Raw genomic sequence first — 22,491 nt, 5'->3', positions numbered from 1 at the left:
GGTTAGTGTTGTTTGTTGTTATGGGGTTAGGGTAGTTTCTTGTTAGGTGTTCAGTGTTGTTTGTTGTTAGGGGGTTAGTGTTTGTTGTTAGGGGTTTAGGGTTGTTTCCGGTTGGGGTGTTAGTGTTGTTTGTTGTTAGGGTGTTAGTGTTTTGTGTCGTTAGGGGGTTAGTGTTGTTTGATGTTAGTGGTTAAGGGTTGTTTGTTGTTAGGGGATTATTGTTGTTTGTTGTTTGGGTGTTAGGGTTGTTTGTTGTTAGTGGGTTAGGGTTGTTTGTTGTTAGTGGGTTAGTTTTTTTGATTTTTAGGGGTTAGGGTTGTTTGTTGTTTTGGGGTTAGTGTTTGTTGTTAGGGGGTTAGGGTTGTTTGTTGTTAGGGTGTTAATGTTCTTTGATGTTAGGGGTTTAGGATTGTTTGTTGTTAGGGGGTTAGTGTTGTTTGTTGTTAGGGGGTTAGGTTTGTTTGTTGTTAGGGTGTTAGTGTTGTTTGTTGTTAGGGGGTTAGTGTTGTTTGTTGGTAGGTGTTTCGGGTTGTTTCTTGTTGGGGTTTAGTGGTTTTTGTTGTTAGAGTGTTAGTGTTTATTGTGGTTAGGGGGTTAGTGTTGTTGGTTGTTCGGGGGGTTAGGATTGTTTGTTGTTAAGGGGTTAGGGTTGTTTGTTGTTTGGGGGTTAGGGTTGTTTGTTGTTACGGGTTAGTGTTGTTTGTTGTTATGGGGTTAGGGTAGTTTCTTGTTAGGTGTTCAGTGTTGTTTGTTGTTAGGGGGTTAGTGTTTGTTGTTAGGGGTTTAGGGTTGTTTCTTGTTGGGGTTTAGGGGTTTTTGTTGTTAGGGTGTTAGTGTTGTTTGTTGTTAGGGTGTTAGTGTTTTGTGTTGTTAGGGGGTTAGTGTTGTTTGATGTTAGGGGTTTAGGGTTGTTTGTTGTTAGGGGGTTAGTGTTGTTTGTTGTTAGGGGGTTAGGGTTGTTTGTTGTTAGGGTGTTAGCATTGTTTGTTGTTAGGGAGTTAGGGTTGTTTGTTGTTAGGGTTGTTGTGTTGTTTGTTGTTGGTAGGTTAGGGTTTTTTGTTGTTTGGTTAGGGTTGTTTTTTGTTAGGGGGTTAGTGTTGTTTGTTGTTAGGGGTTTAGGGCTGTTTCTTGTTGGGGTTTAGTGGTTCTTATTGTTAGGGTGTTAGTGTTTATTGTGGTTAGGGGGTTAGTGTTGTTGGTTGTTCGGGGGGTTAGGATTGTTTGTTGTTAGGGGGTTAGGGTTGTTTGTTTTTAGGGTGTTAGTGTTCTTTGATGTTAGGGGTTTAGTGTTGTTTGTTATTAGGGGCTTAGTGTTGTTTGTTGTTAGGGGGTTAGGGTTGTTTGTTGTTAGGGTGTTAGGGTTGTTTGTTGTTTGGGGGTTAGGGTTGTTTGTTGTTTGGGGGTTAGGGTTGTTTGTTGTTATGGGTTAGTGTTGTTTGTTGTTACGGGGTTAGGGTAGTTTCTTGTTAGGGGTTCAGTGTTTTTTGTTGTTAGGGGGTTAGTGTTTGTTGTTAGGGGTTTAGGGTTGTTTCTTGTTGGGGTTTAGTTGTTTTTGTTGTTAGGGTGTTAGTGTTGTTTGTTGTTAGGGTGTTAGTGTTTTGTGTCGTTAGGGGGTTAGTGTTGTTTGATGTTAGGGGTTACGGGTTGTTTGTTGTTAGGGGGTTAGTGTTGTTTGTTGTTAGGGGTTTAGGGTTGTTTCTTGTTGGGGTTTAGTGGTTTTTGTTGTTAGAGTGTTAGTGTTTATTGTGGTTAGGGGGTTAGTGTTGTTGGTTGTCCGTGGGGCTAGGATTGTTTGTTGTTAAGGGGTTAGGGTTGTTTGTTGTTTGGGGGTTAGGGTTGTTTGTTGTTACGGGTTAGTGTTGTTTGTTGTTATGGGGTTAGGGTAGTTTCTTGTTAGGTGTTCAGTGTTGTTTGTTGTTAGGGGGTTAGTGTTTGTTGTTAGGGGTTTAGGGTTGTTTCCGGTTGGGGTGTTAGTGTTGTTTGTTGTTAGGGTGTTAGTGTTTTGTGTCGTTAGGGGGTTAGTGTTGTTTGATGTTAGTGGTTAAGGGTTGTTTGTTGTTAGGGGATTATTGTTGTTTGTTGTTTGGGTGTTAGGGTTGTTTGTTGTTAGTGGGTTAGGGTTGTTTGTTGTTAGTGGGTTAGTTTTTTTGATTTTTAGGGGTTAGGGTTGTTTGTTGTTTTGGGGTTAGTGTTTGTTGTTAGGGGGTTAGGGTTGTTTGTTGTTAGGGTGTTAATGTTCTTTGATGTTAGGGGTTTAGGATTGTTTGTTGTTAGGGGGTTAGTGTTGTTTGTTGTTAGGGGGTTAGGTTTGTTTGTTGTTAGGGTGTTAGTGTTGTTTGTTGTTAGGGGGTTAGTGTTGTTTGTTGGTAGGTGTTTCGGGTTGTTTCTTGTTGGGGTTTAGTGGTTTTTGTTGTTAGAGTGTTAGTGTTTATTGTGGTTAGGGGGTTAGTGTTGTTGGTTGTTCGGGGGGTTAGGATTGTTTGTTGTTAAGGGGTTAGGGTTGTTTGTTGTTTGGGGGTTAGGGTTGTTTGTTGTTACGGGTTAGTGTTGTTTGTTGTTATGGGGTTAGGGTAGTTTCTTGTTAGGTGTTCAGTGTTGTTTGTTGTTAGGGGGTTAGTGTTTGTTGTTAGGGGTTTAGGGTTGTTTCTTGTTGGGGTTTAGGGGTTTTTGTTGTTAGGGTGTTAGTGTTGTTTGTTGTTAGGGTGTTAGTGTTTTGTGTTGTTAGGGGGTTAGTGTTGTTTGATGTTAGGGGTTTAGGGTTGTTTGTTGTTAGGGGGTTAGTGTTGTTTGTTGTTAGGGGGTTAGGGTTGTTTGTTGTTAGGGTGTTAGCATTGTTTGTTGTTAGGGAGTTAGGGTTGTTTGTTGTTAGGGTTGTTGTGTTGTTTGTTGTTGGTAGGTTAGGGTTTTTTGTTGTTTGGTTAGGGTTGTTTTTTGTTAGGGGGTTAGTGTTGTTTGTTGTTAGGGGTTTAGGGCTGTTTCTTGTTGGGGTTTAGTGGTTCTTATTGTTAGGGTGTTAGTGTTTATTGTGGTTAGGGGGTTAGTGTTGTTGGTTGTTCGGGGGGTTAGGATTGTTTGTTGTTAGGGGGTTAGGGTTGTTTGTTTTTAGGGTGTTAGTGTTCTTTGATGTTAGGGGTTTAGTGTTGTTTGTTATTAGGGGCTTAGTGTTGTTTGTTGTTAGGGGGTTAGGGTTGTTTGTTGTTAGGGTGTTAGGGTTGTTTGTTGTTTGGGGGTTAGGGTTGTTTGTTGTTTGGGGGTTAGGGTTGTTTGTTGTTATGGGTTAGTGTTGTTTGTTGTTACGGGGTTAGGGTAGTTTCTTGTTAGGGGTTCAGTGTTTTTTGTTGTTAGGGGGTTAGTGTTTGTTGTTAGGGGTTTAGGGTTGTTTCTTGTTGGGGTTTAGTTGTTTTTGTTGTTAGGGTGTTAGTGTTGTTTGTTGTTAGGGTGTTAGTGTTTTGTGTCGTTAGGGGGTTAGTGTTGTTTGATGTTAGGGGTTACGGGTTGTTTGTTGTTAGGGGGTTAGTGTTGTTTGTTGTTAGGGGTTTAGGGTTGTTTCTTGTTGGGGTTTAGTGGTTTTTGTTGTTAGAGTGTTAGTGTTTATTGTGGTTAGGGGGTTAGTGTTGTTGGTTGTCCGTGGGGCTAGGATTGTTTGTTGTTAAGGGGTTAGGGTTGTTTGTTGTTTGGGGGTTAGGGTTGTTTGTTGTTACGGGTTAGTGTTGTTTGTTGTTATGGGGTTAGGGTAGTTTCTTGTTAGGTGTTCAGTGTTGTTTGTTGTTAGGGGGTTAGTGTTTGTTGTTAGGGGTTTAGGGTTGTTTCCGGTTGGGGTGTTAGTGTTGTTTGTTGTTAGGATGTTAGTGTTTTGTGTCGTTAGGGGGTTAGTGTTGTTTGATGTTAGGGGTTAAGGGTTGTTTGTTGTTAGGGGGTTAGTGTTGTTTGTTGTTAGGGTGTTAGGGTTGTTTTTTGTTAGTGGGTTAGGGTTGTTTGTTGTTAGTGGGTTAGTTTTTTTGATTTTTAGGGGTTAGGGTTGTTTGTTGTTTGGGGGTTAGTGTTTGTTGTTAGGGGGTTAGGGTTGTTTGTTGTTAGGGTGTTAATGTTCTTTGATGTTAGGGGTTTAGGATTGTTTGTTGTTAGGGGGTTAGTGTTGTTTGTTGTTAGGGGGTTAGGTTTGTTTGTTGTTAGGGTGTTAGTGTTGTTTGTTGTTAGGGGGTTAGGGTTGTTTGTTGTTAGGGTGTTAGTGTTGTTTGTTGTTAGTAGGTTAGGGTTTTTTGTTGTTTGGTTAGGGTTGTTTGTTGTTAGGGGGTTAGTGTTGTTTGTTCTTAGGGGTTTAGCGTTGTTTCTTGTTGGGGTTTAGTGGTTTTTCTTGTTAGGGTGTTAGTGTTTATTGTGGTTAGGGGGTTAGTGTTGTTGGTTGTTCGGGGGTTAGGATTGTTTGTTGTTAGGGGGTTAGGTTTGTTTGTTGTTTGGGGGTTAGGGCTGTTTGTTGTTACGGGGTTAGTGTTGTTTGTTGTTACGGGGTTAGGGTAGTTTCTTGTTAGGGGTTTAGTGTTGTTTGTTGTTAGGGGGTTAGTGTTTGTTGTTAGGGGTTTCGGGTTGTTTCTTGTTGGGGTTTAGTGGTTTTTGTTGTTAGGGTGTTAGTGTTGTTTGTTGTTAGGGTGTTAGTGTTTTGTGTTGTTAGGGGGTTAGTGTTGTTTGATGTTAGGGGTTTAGGTTTGTTTGTTGTTAGGGGGTTAGTGTTGTTTGTTGTTAGGGTGTTAGGGTTGTTTGTTGTTAGAGGTTTAGGGTTGTTTGTTGTTAGTGGGTTAGTGTTTTTGGTTTTTAGGGGTTAGGGTTGTTTGTTGTTTGGGGGTTAGTGTTTGTTGTTAGGGGGTTAGGGTTGTTTGTTGTTAGGGTGTTAGTGTTCTTTGATGTTAGGGGTTTAGGGTTGTTTGTTGTTAGGGGGTTAGTGTTGTTCGTTGTTAGGGGGTTAGGGTTGTTTCTTGTTACGGGGTTAGTGTTGTTTGTTGTTACGGGGTTAGGGTGGTTTCTTGTTCGGGGTTTAGTGTTGTTTTTTGTTAGGGGGTTAGTGTTTGTTGTTAGGGGTTTAGGGTTGTTTCTTGTTGGGGTTTAGGGGTTTTTGTTGTTAGGGTGTTAGTGTTGTTTGTTGTTAGGGTGTTAGTGTTTTGTGTTGTTAGGGGGTTAGTGTTGTTTGATGTTAGGGGTTTAGGGTTGTTTGTTGTTAGGGGGTTAGTGTTGTTTGTTGTTAGGGGGTTAGGGTTGTTTGTTGTTAGGGTGTTAGCATTGTTTGTTGTTAGGGAGTTAGGGTTGTTTGTTGTTAGGGTTGTTGTGTTGTTTGTTGTTGGTAGGTTAGGGTTTTTTGTTCTTTGGTTAGGGTTGTTTGTTGTTAGGGGGTTAGTGTTGTTTGTTGTTAGGGGTTTAGGGTTGTTTCTTGTTGGGGTTTAGTGGTTTTTGTTGTTAGAGTGTTAGTGTTTATTGTGGTTAGGGGGTTAGTGTTGTTGGTTGTCCGTGGGGTTAGGATTGTTTGTTGTTAAGGGGTTAGGGTTGTTTGTTGTTTGGGGGTTAGGGTTGTTTGTTGTTACGGGTTAGTGTTGTTTGTTGTTATGGGGTTAGGGTAGTTTCTTGTTAGGTGTTCAGTGTTGTTTGTTGTTAGGGGGTTAGTGTTTGTTGTTAGGGGTTTAGGGTTGTTTCCGGTTGGGGTGTTAGTGTTGTTTGTTGTTAGGATGTTAGTGTTTTGTGTCGTTAGGGGGTTAGTGTTGTTTGATGTTAGGGGTTAAGGGTTGTTTGTTGTTAGGGGGTTAGTGTTGTTTGTTGTTAGGGTGTTAGGGTTGTTTTTTGTTAGTGGGTTAGGGTTGTTTGTTGTTAGTGGGTTAGTTTTTTTGATTTTTAGGGGTTAGGGTTGTTTGTTGTTTGGGGGTTAGTGTTTGTTGTTGGGGGTTAGGGTTGTTTGCTGTTAGGGTGTTAATGTTCTTTGATGTTAGGGGTTTAGGATTGTTTGTTGTTAGGGGGTTAGTGTTGTTTGTTGTTAGGGGGTTAGGTTTGTTTGTTGTTAGGGTGTTAGTGTTGTTTGTTGTTAGGGGGATAGGGTTGTTTGTTGTTCGGGTGTTAGTGTTGTTTGTTGTTAGTGGGTTAGGGTTTTTTGTTGTTTGGTTAGGGTTGTTTGTTGTTAGGGGGTTAGTGTTGTTTGTTCTTAGGGGTTTAGCGTTGTTTCTTGTTGGGGTTTAGTGGTTTTTCTTGTTAGGGTGTTAGTGTTTATTGTGGTTAGGGGGTTAGTGTTGTTGGTTGTTCGGGGGTTAGGATTGTTTGTTGTTAGGGGGTTAGGTTTGTTTGTTGTTTGGGGGTTAGGGCTGTTTGTTGTTACGGGGTTAGTGTTGTTTGTTGTTACGGGGTTAGGGTAGTTTCTTGTTAGGGGTTTAGTGTTGTTTGTTGTTAGGGGGTTAGTGCTTGTTGTTAGGGGTTTCGGGTTGTTTCTTGTTGGGGTTTAGTGGTTTTTGTTGTTAGGGTGTTAGTGTTGTTTGTTGTTAGGGTGTTAGTGTTTTGTGTTGTTAGGGGGTTAGTGTTGTTTGATGTTAGGGGTTTAGGTTTGTTTGTTGTTAGGGGGTTAGTGTTGTTTGTTGTTAGGGTGTTAGGGTTGTTTGTTGTTAGAGGTTTAGGGTTGTTTGTTGTTAGTGGGTTAGTCTTTTTGGTTTTTAGGGTTAGGGTTGTTTGTTGTTTGGGGGTTAGTGTTTGTTGTTAGGGGGTTAGGGTTGTTTGTTGTTAGGGTGTTAGTGTTCTTTGATGTTAGGGGTTTAGGGTTGTTTGTTGTTAGGGGGTTAGTGTTGTTCGTTGTTAGGGGGTTAGGGTTGTTTCTTGTTACGGGGTTAGTGTTGTTTGTTGTTACGGGGTTAGGGTGGTTTCTTGTTCGGGGTTTAGTGTTGTTTTTTGTTAGGGGGTTAGTGTTTGTTGTTAGGGGTTTAGGGTTGTTTCTTGTTGGGGTTTAGGGGTTTTTGTTGTTAGGGTGTTAGTGTTGTTTGTTGTTAGGGTGTTAGTGTTTTGTGTTGTTAGGGGGTTAGTGTTGTTTGATGTTAGGGGTTTAGGGTTGTTTGTTGTTAGGGGGTTAGTGTTGTTTGTTGTTAGGGGGTTAGGGTTGTTTGTTGTTAGGGTGTTAGCATTGTTTGTTGTTAGGGAGTTAGGGTTGTTTGTTGTTAGGGTTGTTGTGTTGTTTGTTGTTGGTAGGTTAGGGTTTTTTGTTCTTTGTTTAGGGTTGTTTTTTGTTAGGGGGTTAGTGTTGTTTGTTGTTAGGGGTTTAGGGCTGTTTCTTGTTGGGGTTTAGTGGTTTTTATTGTTAGGGTGTTAGTGTTTATTGTGGTTAGGGGGTTAGTGTTGTTGGTTGTTCGGGGGGTTAGGATTGTTTGTTGTTAGGGGGTTAGGGTTGTTTGTTTTTAGGGTGTTAGTGTTCTTTGATGTTAGGGGTTTAGTGTTGTTTGTTATTAGGGGCTTAGTGTTGTTTGTTGTTAGGGGGTTAGGGTTGTTTGTTGTTAGGGTGTTAGGGTTGTTTGTTGTTTGGGGGTTAGGGTTGTTTGTTGTTATGGGTTAGTGTTGTTTGTTGTTACGGGGTTAGGGTAGTTTCTTGTTAGGGGTACAGTGTTGTTTGTTGTTAGGGGGTTAGTGTTTGTTGTTAGGGGTTTCGGGTTGTTTCTTGTTGGGGTTTAGTGGTTTTTGTTGTTAGGGTGTTAGTGTTGTTTGTTGTTAGGGTGTTAGTGTTTTGTGTCGTTAGGGGGTTAGTGTTGTTTGATGTTAGGGGTTACGGGTTGTTTGTTGTTAGGGGTTTAGTGTTGTTTGTTGTTAGGGGTTTAGTGTTGTTTTTTGTTAGGGGGTTAGGGTTGTTTGTTGTTAGGGTGTTAGTGTTGTTTGTTGTTAGGGGGTTAGGTTTGTTTGTTGTTAGGGTGTTAGTGTTGTTTGTTGTTAGTGGGTTAGGGTTTTCTGTTGTTTGGTTAGGGTTGTTTGTTGTTAGGGGGTTAGTGTTGTTTGTTGTTAGGGGTTTAGGGTTGTTTCTTGTTGGGGTTTAGTGGTTTTTGTTGTTAGGGTGTCAGTGTCGTTTGTTGTTAGGGTGTTAGTGTTTTGTGATGTTAGGGGGTTAGTGTTGTTTGATGTTAGGGTTTTAGGGTTGTTTTTTGTTAGGGTGTTAGCGTTGTTTGTTGTTAGGGGGTTAGGGTTGTTTGTTGTTTGGGGGTTAGGGTTGTTTGTTGTTACGGGGTTAGTGTTGTTTCTTGTTACGGGGTTAGGGTAGTTTCTTGTTAGGGGTTTAGTGTTGTTTGTTGTTAGGGGGTTAGTGTTTGTTGTTAGGGCTTTCGGGTTGTTTCTTGTTGGGGTTTAGTGGTTTTTGTTGTTAGGGTGTTAGTGTTGTTTGTTGTTAGGGTGTTAGTGTTTTGTGTTGTTAGGGGGTTAGTGTTGTTTGATTTTAGGGGTTTAGGATTGTTTGTTGTTAGGGGGTTAGTGTTGTTTGTTGTTAGGGTGTTAGGGTTGTTTGTTGTTAGTGGGTTAGGGTAGTTTGTTGTTAGTGGGTTAGTGTTTTTGGTTTTTAGGGGTTAGGGTTGTTTGTTGTTTGGGGGTTAGTGTTTGTTGCTAGGGGGTTAGGGTTGTTTGTTGTTAGGGTGTTAGTGTTCTTTGATGTTAGGGGTTTAGGGTTGTTTGTTGTTAGGGGGTTAGTGTTGTTTGTTGTTAGGGGGTTAGGGTTGTTTGTTGTTAGGGTGTTAGCATTGTTTGTTGTTAGGGAGTTAGGGTTGTTTGTTGTTAGGGTTGTTGTGTTGTTTGCTGTTGGTAGGTTAGGGTTTTTTGTTGTTTGGTTAGGGTTGTTTTTTGTTAGGAGGTTAGTGTTGTTTGTTGTTAGGGGTTTAGGGCTGTTTCTTGTTGGGGTTTAGTGGTTTTTATTGTTAGGGTGTTAGTGTTTATTGTGGTTAGGGGGTTAGTGTTGTTGGTTGTTCGGGGGGTTAGGATTGTTTGTTGTTAGGGGGTTAGGGTTGTTTGTTTTTAGGGTGTTAGTGTTCTTTGATGTTAGGGGTTTAGTGTTGTTTGTTATTAGGGGCTTAGTGTTGTTTGTTGTTAGGGGGTTAGGGTTGTTTGTTGTTAGGGTGTTAGGGTTGTTTGTTGTTTGGGGGTTAGGGTTGTTTGTTGTTATGGGTTAGTGTTGTTTGTTGTTACGGGGTTAGGGTAGTTTCTTGTTAGGGGTTCAGTGTTGTTTGTTGTTAGGGGGTTAGTGTTTGTTGTTAGGGGTTTCGGGTTGTTTCTTGTTGGGGTTTAGTTGTTTTTGTTGTTAGGGTGTTAGTGTTGTTTGTTGTTAGGGTGTTAGTGTTTTGTGTCGTTAGGGGGTTAGTGTTGTTTGATGTTAGGGGTTACGGGTTGTTTGTTGTTAGGGGTTTAGTGTTGTTTGTTGTTAGGGGGTTAGTGTTGTTTGTTGTTAGGGGGTTAGGGTTGTTTGTTGTTAGGGTGTTAGTGTTGTTTGTTGTTAGGGGGTTAGGTTTGTTTGTTGTTAGGGTGTTAGTGTTGTTTGTTGTTAGTGGGTTAGGGTTTTTTGTTGTTTGGTTAGGGTTGTTTGTTGTTAGGGGGTTAGTGTTGTTTGTTGTTAGGGGTTTAGGGTTGTTTCTTGTTGGGGTTTAGTGGTTTTTGTTGTTAGGGTGTTAGTGTCGTTTGTTGTTAGGGTGTTAGTGTTTTGTGATGTTAGGGGGTTAGTGTTGTTTGATGTTAGGGTTTTAGGGTTGTTTGTTGTTAGGGTGTTAGTGTTGTTTGTTGTTAGGGGGTTAGGGTTGTTTGTTGTTTGGGGGTTAGGGTTGCTTGTTGTTACGGGGTTAGTGTTGTTTGTTGTTACGGGGTTAGGGTAGTTTCTTGTTAGGGGTTTAGTGTTGTTTGTTGTTAGGGGGTTAGTGTTTGTTGTTAGGGCTTTCGGGTTGTTTCTTGTTGGGGTTTAGTGGTTTTTGTTGTTAGGGTGTTAGTGTTGTTTGTTGTTAGGGTGTTAGTGTTTTGTGTTGTTAGGGGGTTAGTGTTGTTTGATTTTAGGGGTTTAGGGTTGTTTGTTGTTAGGGGGTTAGTGTTGTTTGTTGTTAGGGTGTTAGGGTTGTTTGTTGTTAGTGGGTTAGGGTAGTTTGTTGTTAGTGGGTTAGTGTTTTTGGTTTTTAGGGGTTAGGGTTGTTTGTTGTTTGGGGGTTAGTGTTTGTTGCTAGGGGGTTAGGGTTGTTTGTTGTTAGGGTGTTAGTGTTCTTTGATGTTAGGGGTTTAGGGTTGTTTGTTGTTAGGGGGTTAGTGTTGTTTGTTGTTAGGGGGTTAGGGTTGTTTCTTGTTACGGGGTTAGTGTTGTTTGTTGTTACGGGGTTAGGGTAGTTTCTTGTTCGGGGTTTAGTGTTGTTTTTTGTTAGGGGGTTAGTGTTTGTTGTTAGGGGTTTAGGGTTGTTTGATGTTAGGGGTTTAGGGTTGTTTGTTGTTAGGGGGTTAGTGTTGTTTGTTGTTAGGGGGTTAGTGTTGTTTGTTCTTAGGGGTTTAGGGTTGTTTCTTGTTGGGGTTTAGTGGTTTTTCTTGTTAGGGTGTTAGTGTTTATTGTGGTTAGGGGGTTAGTGTTGTTGGTTGTTCGGGGGTTAGGATTGTTTGTTGTTAGGGGGTTAGGGTTGTTTGTTGTTTGGGGGTTAGGGCTGTTTGTTCTTACGGGGTTAGTGTTGTTTGTTGTTAGGGGTTTAGGGTTGTTTCTTGTTGGGGTTTAGTGGTTTCTGTTGTTAGGGTGTTAGTGTTGTTTTTGTTAGGGTGTTAGTGTTTTGTGTTGTTAGGGGGTTAGTGTTGTTTGATGTTAGGGGGAAAGGGTTGTTTGTTGTTAGGGGGTTAGTGTTGTTTGTTGTTAGGGTGTTAGGGTTGTTTGTTGTTAGTGGGTTAGGGTTTTTTGTTGTTTGGTTAGGGTTGTTTGTTGTTAGGGGGTTAGTGTTGTTTGTTGTTAGGGGTTTAGGGTTGTTTGTTGTTAGGGTGTTAGTGTTGTTTGTTGTTAGGGAGTTAGGGTTGTTTGTTGTTAGGGTGTTAGTGTTGTTTGTTGTTAGTGGGTTAGGGTTTTTTGTTGTTTGGTTAGGGTTGTTTTTTGTTAGGGGGTTAGTGTTGTTTGTTGTTAGGGGTTTAGGGTTGTTTCTTGTTGGGGTTTAGTGGTTTTTGTTGTTAGGGTGTTAGTGTTTATTGTGGTTAGGGGTTAGTGTTGTTTGGTTGTTCGGGGGGTTAGGATTGTTTGTTGTTAAGAGATTAGGGTTGTTTGTTGTTTGGGGGTTAGGGTTGTTTGTTGTTTGGGGGTTAGGGTTGTTTGTTGTTATGGGTTAGTGTTGTTTGTTGTTACGGGGTTAGGGTAGTTTCTTGTTAGGGGTTCAGTGTTGTTTGTTGTTAGGGGTTAGTGTTTGTTGTTAGGGGTTTAGGGTTGTTTCTTGTTGGGGTTTAGTTGTTTTTGTTGTTAGGGTGTTAGTGTTGTTTGTTGTTAGGGTGTTAGTGTTTTGTGTCGTTAGGGGGTTAGTGTTGTTTGATGTTAGGGGTTACGGGTTGTTTGTTGTTAGGGGGTTAGTGTTGTTTGTTGTTAGGGGGTTAGTGTTGTTTGTTGTTAGGGGTTTAGGGTTGTTTCTTGTTGGGGTTTAGTGGTTTTTGTTGTTAGAGTGTTAGTGTTTATTGTGGTTAGGGGGTTAGTGTTGTTGGTTGTTCGGGGGGTTAGGGTTGTTTGTTGTTACGGGTTAGTGTTGTTTGTTGTTATGGGGTTAGGGTAGTTTCTTGTTAGGTGTTCAGTGTTGTTTGTTGTTAGGGGGTTAGTGTTTGTTGTTAGGGGTTTAGGGTTGTTTCCGGTTGGGGTGTTAGTGTTGTTTGTTGTTAGGGTGTTAGTGTTTTGTGTCGTTAGGGGGTTAGTGTTGTTTGATGTTAGGGGTTAAGGGTTGTTTGTTGTTAGGGGGTTAGTGTTGTTTGTTGTTAGGGTGTTAGGGTTGTTTTTTGTTAGTGGGTTAGGGTTGTTTGTTGTTAGTGGGTTAGTTTTTTTGATTTTTAGGGGTTAGGGTTGTTTGTTGTTTGGGGGTTAGTGTTTGTTGTTAGGGGGTTAGGGTTGTTTGTTGTTAGGGTGTTAATGTTCTTTGATGTTAGGGGTTTAGGATTGTTTGTTGTTAGGGGGTTAGTGTTGTTTGTTGTTAGGGGGTTAGGTTTGTTTGTTGTTAGGGTGTTAGTGTTGTTTGTTGTTAGGGGGTTAGGGTTGTTTGTTGTTAGGGTGTTAGTGTTGTTTGTTGTTAGTGGGTTAGGGTTTTTTGTTGTTTGGTTAGGGTTGTTTGTTGTTAGGGGGTTAGTGTTGTTTGTTCTTAGGGGTTTAGCGTTGTTTCTTGTTGGGGTTTAGTGGTTTTTCTTGTTAGGGTGTTAGTGTTTATTGTGGTTAGGGGGTTAGTGTTGTTGGTTGTTCGGGGGTTAGGATTGTTTGTTGTTAGGGGGTTAGGTTTGTTTGTTGTTTGGGGGTTAGGGCTGTTTGTTGTTACGGGGTTAGTGTTGTTTGTTGTTACGGGGTTAGGGTAGTTTCTTGTTAGGGGTTTAGTGTTGTTTGTTGTTAGGGGGTTAGTGTTTGTTGTTAGGGGTTTCGGGTTGTTTCTTGTTGGGGTTTTGTGGTTTTTGTTGTTAGGGTGTTAGTGTTGTTTGTTGTTAGGGTGTTAGTGTTTTGTGTTGTTAGGGGGTTAGTGTTGTTTGATGTTAGGGGTTTAGGTTTGTTTGTTGTTAGGGGGTTAGTGTTGTTTGTTGTTAGGGTGTTAGGGTTGTTTGTTGTTAGAGGTTTAGGGTTGTTTGTTGTTAGTGGGTTAGTGTTTTTGGTTTTTAGGGGTTAGGGTTGTTTGTTGTTTGGGGGTTAGTGTTTGTTGTTAGGGGGTTAGGGTTGTTTGTTGTTAGGGTGTTAGTGTTCTTTGATGTTAGGGGTTTAGGGTTGTTTGTTGTTAGGGGGTTAGTGTTGTTCGTTGTTAGGGGGTTAGGGTTGTTTCTTGTTACGGGGTTAGTGTTGTTTGTTGTTACGGGGTTAGGGTGGTTTCTTGTTCGGGGTTTAGTGTTGTTTTTTGTTAGGGGGTTAGTGTTTGTTGTTAGGGGTTTAGGGTTGTTTCTTGTTGGGGTTTAGGGGTTTTTGTTGTTAGGGTGTTAGTGTTGTTTGTTGTTAGGGTGTTAGTGTTTTGTGTTGTTAGGGGGTTAGTGTTGTTTGATGTTAGGGGTTTAGGGTTGTTTGTTGTTAGGGGGTTAGTGTTGTTTGTTGTTAGGGGGTTAGGGTTGTTTGTTGTTAGGGTGTTAGCATTGTTTGTTGTTAGGGAGTTAGGGTTGTTTGTTGTTAGGGTTGTTGTGTTGTTTGTTGTTGGTAGGTTAGGGTTTTTTGTTCTTTGGTTAGGGTTGTTTGTTGTTAGGGGGTTAGTGTTGTTTGTTGTTAGGGGTTTAGGGTTGTTTCTTGTTGGGGTTTAGTGGTTTTTGTTGTTAGAGTGTTAGTGTTTATTGTGGTTAGGGGGTTAGTGTTGTTGGTTGTCCGTGGGGTTAGGATTGTTTGTTGTTAAGGGGTTTGGGTTGTTTGTTGTTTGGGGGTTAGGGTTGTTTGTTGTTACGGGTTAGTGTTGTTTGTTGTTATGGGGTTAGGGTAGTTTCTTGTTAGGTGTTCCGTGTTGTTTGTTGTTAGGGGGTTAGTGTTTGTTGTTAGGGGTTTAGGGTTGTTTCCGGTTGGGGTGTTAGTGTTGTTTGTTGTTAGGATGTTAGTGTTTTGTGTCGTTAGGGGGTTAGTGTTGTTTGATGTTAGGGGTTAAGGGTTGTTTGTTGTTAGGGGGTTAGTGTTGTTTGTTGTTAGGGTGTTAGGGTTGTTTTTTGTTAGTGGGTTAGGGTTGTTTGTTGTTAGTGGGTTAGTTTTTTTGATTTTTAGGGGTTAGGGTTGTTTGTTGTTTGGGGGTTAGTGTTTGTTGTTAGGGGGTTAGGGTTGTTTGTTGTTAGGGTGTTAATGTTCTTTGATGTTAGGGGTTTAGGATTGTTTGTTGTTAGGGGGTTAGTGTTGTTTGTTGTTAGGGGGTTAGGTTTGTTTGTTGTTAGGGTGTTAGTGTTGTTTGTTGTTAGGGGGTTAGGGTTGTTTGTTGTTAGGGTATTAGGGTTGTTTGTTGTTTGGGGGTTAGGGTTGTTTGTTGTTATGGGTTAGTGTTGTTTGTTGTTACGGGGTTAGGGTAGTTTCTTGTTAGGGGTACAGTGTTGTTTGTTGTTAGGGGGTTAGTGTTTGTTGTTAGGGGTTTCGGGTTGTTTCTTGTTGGGGTTTAGTGGTTTTTGTTGTTAGGGTGTTAGTGTTGTTTGTTGTTAGGGTGTTAGTGTTTTGTGTCGTTAGGGGGTTAGTGTTGTTTGATGTTAGGGGTTACGGGTTGTTTGTTGTTAGGGGTTTAGTGTTGTTTGTTGTTAGGGGTTTAGTGTTGTTTGTTGTTAGGGGGTTAGGGTTGTTTGTTGTTAGGGTGTTAGTGTTGTTTGTTGTTAGGGGGTTAGGTTTGTTTGTTGTTAGGGTGTTAGTGTTGTTTGTTGTTAGTGGGTTAGGGTTTTTTGTTGTTTGGTTAGGGTTGTTTGTTGTTAGGGGGTTAGTGTTGTTTGTTGTTAGGGGTTTAGGGTTGTTTCTTATTGGGGTTTAGTGGTTTTTGTTGTTAGGGTGTTAGTGTCGTTTGTTGTTAGGGTGTTAGTGTTTTGTGATGTTAGGGGGTTAGTGTTGTTTGATGTTAGGGTTTTAGGGTTGTTTGTTGTTAGGGTGTTAGCGTTGTTTGCTGTTAGCGGGTTAGGGTTGTTTGTTGTTTGGGGGTTAGGGTTGTTTGTTGTTACGGGGTTAGTGTTGTTTCTTGTTACGGGGTTAGGGTAGTTTCTTGTTAGGGGTTTAGTGTTGTTTGTTGTTAGGGGGTTAGTGTTTGTTGTTAGGGCTTTCGGGTTGTTTCTTGTTGGGGTTTAGTGGTTTTTGTTGTTAGGGTGTTAGTGTTGTTTGTTGTTAGGGTGTTAGTGTTTTGTGTTGTTAGGGGGTTAGTGTTGTTTGATTTTAGGGGTTTAGGGTTGTTTGTTGTTAGGGGGTTAGTGTTGTTTGTTGTTAGGGTGTTAGGGTTGTCTGTTGTTAGTGGGTTAGGGTTGTTTGTTGTTAGTGGGTTAGTGTTGTTTGTTGTTAGTGGGTTAGTTTTTTTGGTTTTTAGGGGTTAGGGTTGTTTGTTGTTTGGGGGTTAGTGTTTGTTGCTAGGGGGTTAGGGTTGTTTGTTGTTAGGGTGTTAGTGTTGTTTGTTGTTAGGGGGTTAGGTTTGTTTGTTGTTAGGGTGTTAGTGTTGTTTGTTGTTAGTGGGTTAGGGTTTTTTGTTGTTTGGTTAGGGTTGTTTGTTGTTAGGGGGTTAGTGTTGTTTGTTGTTAGGGGTTTAGGGTTGTTTCTTGTTGGGGTTTAGTGGTTTTTGTTGTTAGGGTGTTAGTGTCGTTTGTTGTTAGGGTGTTAGTGTTTTGTGATGTTAGGGGGTTAGTGTTGTTTGATGTTAGGGTTTTAGGGTTGTTTGTTGTTAGGGTTGTTGTGTTGTTTGTTGTTGGTAGGTTAGGGTTTTTTGTTGTTTGGTTAGGGTTGTTTTTTGTTAGGGGGTTAGTGTTGTTTGTTGTTAGGGTTTTAGGGCTGTTTCTTGTTGGGGTTTAGTGGTTTTTATTGTTAGGGTGTTAGTGTTTATTGTGGTTAGGGGGTTAGTGTTGTTGGTTGTTCGGGGGGTTAGGATTGTTTGTTGTTAGGGGGTTAGGGTTGTTTGTTTTTAGGGTGTTAGTGTTCTTTGATGTTAGGGGTTTAGTGTTGTTTGTTATTAGGGGCTTAGTGTTGTTTGTTGTTAGGGGGTTAGGGTTGTTTGTTGTTAGGGTGTTAGGGTTGTTTGTTGTTTGGGAGTTAGGGTTGTTTGTTGTTATGGGTTAGTGTTGTTTGTTGTTACGGGGTTAGGGTAGTTTCTTGTTAGGGGTACAGTGTTGTTTGTTGTTAGGGGGTTAGTGTTTGTTGTTAGGGGTTTCGGGTTGTTTCTTGTTGGGGTTTAGTGGTTTTTGTTGTTAGGGTGTTAGTGTTGTTTGTTGTTAGGGGTTTAGGGTTGTTTGTTGTTAGGGAGTTAGTGTTGTTTGTTTTTAGGGAGTTAGGGTTGTTTGTTGTTAGGGTGTTATTTTTGTTTGTTGTTAGTGGGTTAGGGTTTTTTGTTGTTTGGTTAGGGTTGTTTTTTGCTAGGGGGTTAGTGTTGTTTGTTGTTAGGGGTTTAGGGTTGTTTCTTGTTGGGGTTTAGTGGTTTTTGTTGTTAGAGTGTTAGTGTTTATTGTGGTTAGGGGGTTAGTGTTGTTGGTTGTTCGGGGGGTTAGGATTGTTTGTTGTTAAGGGGTTAGGGTTGTTTGTTGTTTGGGGGTTAGGGTTGTTTGTTGTTACGGGTTAGTGTTGTTTGTTGTTATGGGGTTAGGGTAGTTTCTTGTTAGGTGTTCAGTATTGTTTGTTGTTAGGGGGTTAGTGTTTGTTGTTAGGGGTTTAGGGTTGTTTCCGGTTGGGGTGTTAGTGTTGTTTGTTGTTAGGGTGTTAGTGTTTTGTGTCGTTAGGGGGTTAGTGTTGTTTGATGTTAGTGGTTAAGGGTTGTTTGTTGTTAGGGGGTTATTGTTGTTTGTTGTTTGGGTGTTAGGGTTGTTTGTTGTTAGTGGGTTAGGGTTGTTTGTTGTTAGTGGGTTAGTTTTTTTGATTTTTAGGGGTTAGGGTTGTTTGTTGTTTTGGGGTTAGTGTTTGTTGTTAGGGGGTTAGGGTTGTTTGTTGTTAGGGTGTTAATGTTCTTTGATGTTAGGGGTTTAGGATTGTTTGTTGTTAGGGGGTTAGTGTTGTTTGTTGTTAGGGGGTTAGGTTTGTTTGTTGTTAGGGTGTTAGTGTTGTTTGTTGTTAGGGGGTTAGTGTTGTTTGTTGGTAGGTGTTTCGGGTTGTTTCTTGTTGGGGTTTAGTGGTTTTTGTTGTTAGAGTGTTAGTGTTTATTGTGGTTAGGGGGTTAGTGTTGTTGGTTGTTCGGGGGGTTAGGATTGTTTGTTGTTAAGGGGTTAGGGTTGTTTGTTGTTTGGGGGTTAGGGTTGTTTGTTGTTACGGGTTAGTGTTGTTTGTTGTTATGGGGTTAGGGTAGTTTCTTGTTAGGTGTTCAGTGTTGTTTGTTGTTAGGGGGTTAGTGTTTGTTGTTAGGGGTTTAGGGTTGTTTCTTGTTGGGGTTTAGGGGTTTTTGTTGTTAGGGTGTTAGTGTTGTTTGTTGTTAGGGTGTTAGTGTTTTGTGTTGTTAGGGGGTTAGTGTTGTTTGATGTTAGGGGTTTAGGTTTGTTTGTTGTTAGGGGGTTAGTGTTGTTTGTTGTTAGGGGGTTAGGGTTGTTTGTTGTTAGGGTGTTAGCATTGTTTGTTGTTAGGGAGTTAGGGTTGTTTGTTGTTAGGGTTGTTGTGTTGTTTGTTGTTGGTAGGTTAGGGTTTTTTGTTGTTTGGTTAGGGTTGTTTTTTGTTAGGGGGTTAGTGTTGTTTGTTGTTAGGGGTTTAGGGCTGTTTCTTGTTGGGGTTTAGTGGTTCTTATTGTTAGGGTGTTAGTGTTTATTGTGGTTAGGGGGTTAGTGTTGTTGGTTGTTCGGGGGGTTAGGATTGTTTGCTGTTAGGGGGTTAGGGTTGTTTGTTTTTAGGGTGTTAGTGTTCTTTGATGTTAGGGGTTTAGTGTTGTTTGTTATTAGGGGCTTAGTGTTGTTTGTTGTTAGGGGGTTAGGGTTGTTTGTTGTTAGGGTGTTAGGGTTGTTTGTTGTTTGGGGGTTAGGGTTGTTTGTTGTTTGGGGGTTAGGGTTGTTTGTTGTTATGGGTTAGTGTTGTTTGTTGTTACGGGGTTAGGGTAGTTTCTTGTTAGGGGTTCAGTGTTGTTTGTTGTTAGGGGGTTAGTGTTTGTTGTTAGGGGTTTAGGGTTGTTTCTTGTTGGGGTTTAGTTGTTTTTGTTGTTAGGGTGTTAGTGTTGTTTGTTGTTAGGGTGTTAGTGTTTTGTGTCGTTAGGGGGTTAGTGTTGTTTGATGTTAGGGGTTACGGGTTGTTTGTTGTTAGGGGGTTAGTGTTGTTTGTTGTTAGGGGTTTAGGGTTGTTTCTTGTTGGTGTTTAGTGGTTTTTGTTGTTAGAGTGTTAGTGTTTATTGTGGTTAGGGGGTTAGTGTTGTTGGTTGTCCGTGGGGTTAGGATTGTTTGTTGTTAAGGGGTTAGGGTTGTTTGTTGTTTGGGGGTTAGGGTTGTTTGTTGTTACGGGTTAGTGTTGTTTGTTGTTATGGGGTTAGGGTAGTTTCTTGTTAGGTGTTCAGTGTTGTTTGTTGTTAGGGGGTTAGTGTTTGTTGTTAGGGGTTTAGGGTTGTTTCCGGTTGGGGTGTTAGTGTTGTTTGTTGTTAGGATGTTAGTGTTTTGTGTCGTTAGGGGGTTAGTGTTGTTTGATGTTAGGGGTTAAGGGTTGTTTGTTGTTAGGGGGTTAGTGTTGTTTGTTGTTAGGGTGTTAGGGTTGTTTTTTGTTAGTGGGTTAGGGTTGTTTGTTGTTAGTGGGTTAGTTTTTTTGATTTTTAGGGGTTAGGGTTGTTTGTTGATTGGGGGTTAGTGTTTGTTGTTAGGGGGTTAGGGTTGTTTGTTGTTAGGGTGTTAATGTTCTTTGATGTTAGGGGTTTAGGATTGTTTGTTGTTAGGGGGTTAGTGTTGTTTGTTGTTAGGGGGTTAGGTTTGTTTGTTGTTAGGGTGTTAGTGTTGTTTGTTGTTAGGGGGTTAGGGTTGTTTGTTGTTAGGGTGTTAGTGTTGTTTGTTGTTAGTGGGTTAGGGTTTTTTGTTGTTTGGTTAGGGTTGTTTGTTGTTAGGGGGTTAGTGTTGTTTGTTCTTAGGGGTTTAGCGTTGTTTCTTGTTGGGGTTTAGTGGTTTTTCTTGTTAGGGTGTTAGTGTTTATTGTGGTTAGGGGGTTAGTGTTGTTGGTTGTTCGGGGGTTAGGATTGTTTGTTGTTAGGGGGTTAGGTTTGTTTGTTGTTTGGGGGTTAGGGCTGTTTGTTGTTACGGGGTTAGTGTTGTTTGTTGTTACGGGGTTAGGGTAGTTTCTTGTTAGGGGTTTAGTGTTGTTTGTTGTTAGGGGGTTAGTGTTTGTTGTTAGGGGTTTCGGGTTGTTTCTTGTTGGGGTTTAGTGGTTTTTGTTGTTAGGGTGTTAGTGTTGTTTGTTGTTAGGGTGTTAGTGTTTTGTGTTGTTAGGGGGTTAGTGTTGTTTGATGTTAGGGGTTTAGGTTTGTTTGTTGTTAGGGTGTTAGGGTTGTTTGTTGTTAGAGGTTTAGGGTTGTTTGTTGTTAGTGGGTTAGTCTTTTTGGTTTTTAGGGGTTAGGGTTGTTTGTTGTTTGGGGGTTAGTGTTTGTTGTTAGGGGGTTAGGGTTGTTTGTTGTTAGGGTGTTAGTGTTCTTTGATGTTAGGGGTTTAGGGTTGTTTGTTGTTAGGGGGTTAGTGTTGTTCGTTGTTAGGGGGTTAGGGTTGTTTCTTGTTACGGGGTTAGTGTTGTTTGTTGTTACGGGGTTAGGGTGGTTTCTTGTTCGGGGTTTAGTGTTGTTTTTTGTTAGGGGGTTAGTGTTTGTTGTTAGGGGTTTAGGGTTGTTTCTTGTTGGGGTTTAGGGGTTTTTGTTGTTAGGGTGTTAGTGTTGTTTGTTGTTAGGGTGTTAGTGTTTTGTGTTGTTAGGGGGTTAGTGTTGTTTGATGTTAGGGGTTTAGGGTTGTTTGTTGTTAGGGGGTTAGTGTTGTTTGTTGTTAGGGGGTTAGGGTTGTTTGTTGTTAGGGTGTTAGCATTGTTTGTTGTTAGGGAGTTAGGGTTGTTTGTTGTTAGGGTTGTTGTGTTGTTTGTTGTTGGTAGGTTAGGGTTTTTTGTTCTTTGGTTAGGGTTGTTTGTTGTTAGGGGGTTAGTGTTGTTTGTTGTTAGGGGTTTAGGGTTGTTTCTTGTTGGGGTTTAGTGGTTTTTGTTGTTAGAGTGTTAGTGTTTATTGTGGTTAGGGGGTTAGTGTTGTTGGTTGTCCGTGGGGTTAGGATTGTTTGTTGTTAAGGGGTTTGGGTTGTTTGTTGTTTGGGGGTTAGGGTTGTTTGTTGTTACGGGTTAGTGTTGTTTGTTGTTATGGGGTTAGGGTAGTTTCTTGTTAGGTGTTCCGTGTTGTTTGTTGTTAGGGGGTTAGTGTTTGTTGTTAGGGGTTTAGGGTTGTTTCCGGTTGGGGTGTTAGTGTTGTTTGTTGTTAGGATGTTAGTGTTTTGTGTCGTTAGGGGGTTAGTGTTGTTTGATGTTAGGGGTTAAGGGTTGTTTGTTGTTAGGGGGTTAGTGTTGTTTGTTGTTAGGGTGTTAGGGTTGTTTTTTGTTAGTGGGTTAGGGTTGTTTGTTGTTAGTGGGTTAGTTTTTTTGATTTTTAGGGGTTAGGGTTGTTTGTTGTTTGGGGGTTAGTGTTTGTTGTTAGGGGGTTAGGGTTGTTTGTTGTTAGGGTGTTAATGTTCTTTGATGTTAGGGGTTTAGGATTGTTTGTTGTTAGGGGGTTATTGTTGTTTGTTGTTAGGGGGTTAGGTTTGTTTGTTGTTAGGGTGTTAGTGTTGTTTGTTGTTAGGGGGTTAGGGTTGTTTGTTGTTAGGGTGTTAGTGTTGTTTGTTGTTAGTGGGTTAGGGTTTTTTGTTGTTTGGTTAGGGTTGTTTGTTGTTAGGGGGTTAGTGTTGTTTGTTCTTAGGGGTTTAGCGTTGTTTCTTGTTGGGGTTTAGTGGTTTTTCTTGTTAGGGTGTTAGTGTTTATTGTGGTTAGGGGGTTAGTGTTGTTGGTTGTTCGGGGGTTAGGATTGTTTGTTGTTAGGGGGTTAGGTTTGTTTGTTGTTTGGGGGTTAGGGCTGTTTGTTGTTACGGGGTTAGTGTTGTTTGTTGTTACGGGGTTAGGGTAGTTTCTTGTTAGGGGTTTAGTGTTGTTTGTTGTTAGGGGGTTAGTGTTTGTTGTTAGGGGTTTCGGGTTGTTTCTTGTTGGGGTTTAGTGGTTTTTGTTGTTAGGGTGTTAGTGTTGTTTGTTGTTAGGGTGTTAGTGTTTTGTGTTGTTAGGGGGTTAGTGTTGTTTGATGTTAGGGGTTTAGGTTTGTTTGTTGTTAGGGTGTTAGGGTTGTTTGTTGTTAGAGGTTTAGGGTTGTTTGTTGTTAGTGGGTTAGTCTTTTTGGTTTTTAGGGGTTAGGGTTGTTTGTTGTTTGGGGGTTAGTGTTTGTTGTTAGGGGGTTAGGGTTGTTTGTTGTTAGGGTGTTAGTGTTCTTTGATGTTAGGGGTTTAGGGTTGTTTGTTGTTAGGGGGTTAGTGTTGTTCGTTGTTAGGGGGTTAGGGTTGTTTCTTGTTACGGGGTTAGTGTTGTTTGTTGTTACGGGGTTAGGGTGGTTTCTTGTTCGGGGTTTAGTGTTGTTTTTTGTTAGGGGGTTAGTGTTTGTTGTTAGGGGTTTAGGGTTGTTTCTTGTTGGGGTTTAGGGGTTTTTGTTGTTAGGGTGTTAGTGTTGTTTGTTGTTAGGGTGTTAGTGTTTTGTGTTGTTAGGGGGTTAGTGTTGTTTGATGTTAGGGGTTTAGGGTTGTTTGTTGTTAGGGGGTTAGTGTTGTTTGTTGTTAGGGGGTTAGGGTTGTTTGTTGTTAGGGTGTTAGCATTGTTTGTTGTTAGGGAGTTAGGGTTGTTTGTTGTTAGGGTTGTTGTGTTGTTTGTTGTTGGTAGGTTAGGGTTTTTTGTTCTTTGTTTAGGGTTGTTTTTTGTTAGGGGGTTAGTGTTGTTTGTTGTTAGGGGTTTAGGGCTGTTTCTTGTTGGGGTTTAGTGGTTTTTATTGTTAGGGTGTTAGTGTTTATTGTGGTTAGGGGGTTAGTGTTGTTGGTTGTTCGGGGGGTTAGGATTGTTTGTTGTTAGGGGGTTAGGGTTGTTTGTTTTTAGGGTGTTAGTGTTCTTTGATGTTAGGGGTTTAGTGTTGTTTGTTATTAGGGGCTTAGTGTTGTTTGTTGTTAGGGGGTTAGGGTTGTTTGTTGTTAGGGTGTTAGGGTTGTTTGTTGTTTGGGGGTTAGGGTTGTTTGTTGTTATGGGTTAGTGTTGTTTGTTGTTACGGGGTTAGGGTAGTTTCTTGTTAGGGGTACAGTGTTGTTTGTTGTTAGGGGGTTAGTGTTTGTTGTTAGGGGTTTCGGGTTGTTTCTTCTTGGGGTTTAGTGGTTTTTGTTGTTAGGGTGTTAGTGTTGTTTGTTGTTAGGGTGTTAGTGTTTTGTGTCGTTAGGGGGTTAGTGTTGTTTGATGTTAGGGGTTACGGGTTGTTTGTTGTTAGGGGTTTAGTGTTGTTTGTTGTTAGGGGTTTAGTGTTGTTTTTTGTTAGGGGGTTAGGGTTGTTTGTTGTTAGGGTGTTAGTGTTGTTTGTTGTTAGGGGGTTAGGTTTGTTTGTTGTTAGGGTGTTAGTGTTGTTTGTTGTTAGTGGGTTAGGGTTTTTTGTTGTTTGGTTAGGGTTGTTTGTTGTTAGGGGGTTAGTGTTGTTTGTT

Source organism: Elephas maximus, chromosome 4 (assembly GCF_024166365.1).
Source record: "Elephas maximus indicus isolate mEleMax1 chromosome 4, mEleMax1 primary haplotype, whole genome shotgun sequence".
NCBI classification, from domain to species: Eukaryota; Metazoa; Chordata; class Mammalia; order Proboscidea; family Elephantidae; genus Elephas; species Elephas maximus.
The sequence above is the reverse complement of the archived record's forward strand: the minus strand, read 5'-3'. Positions refer to the sequence as shown.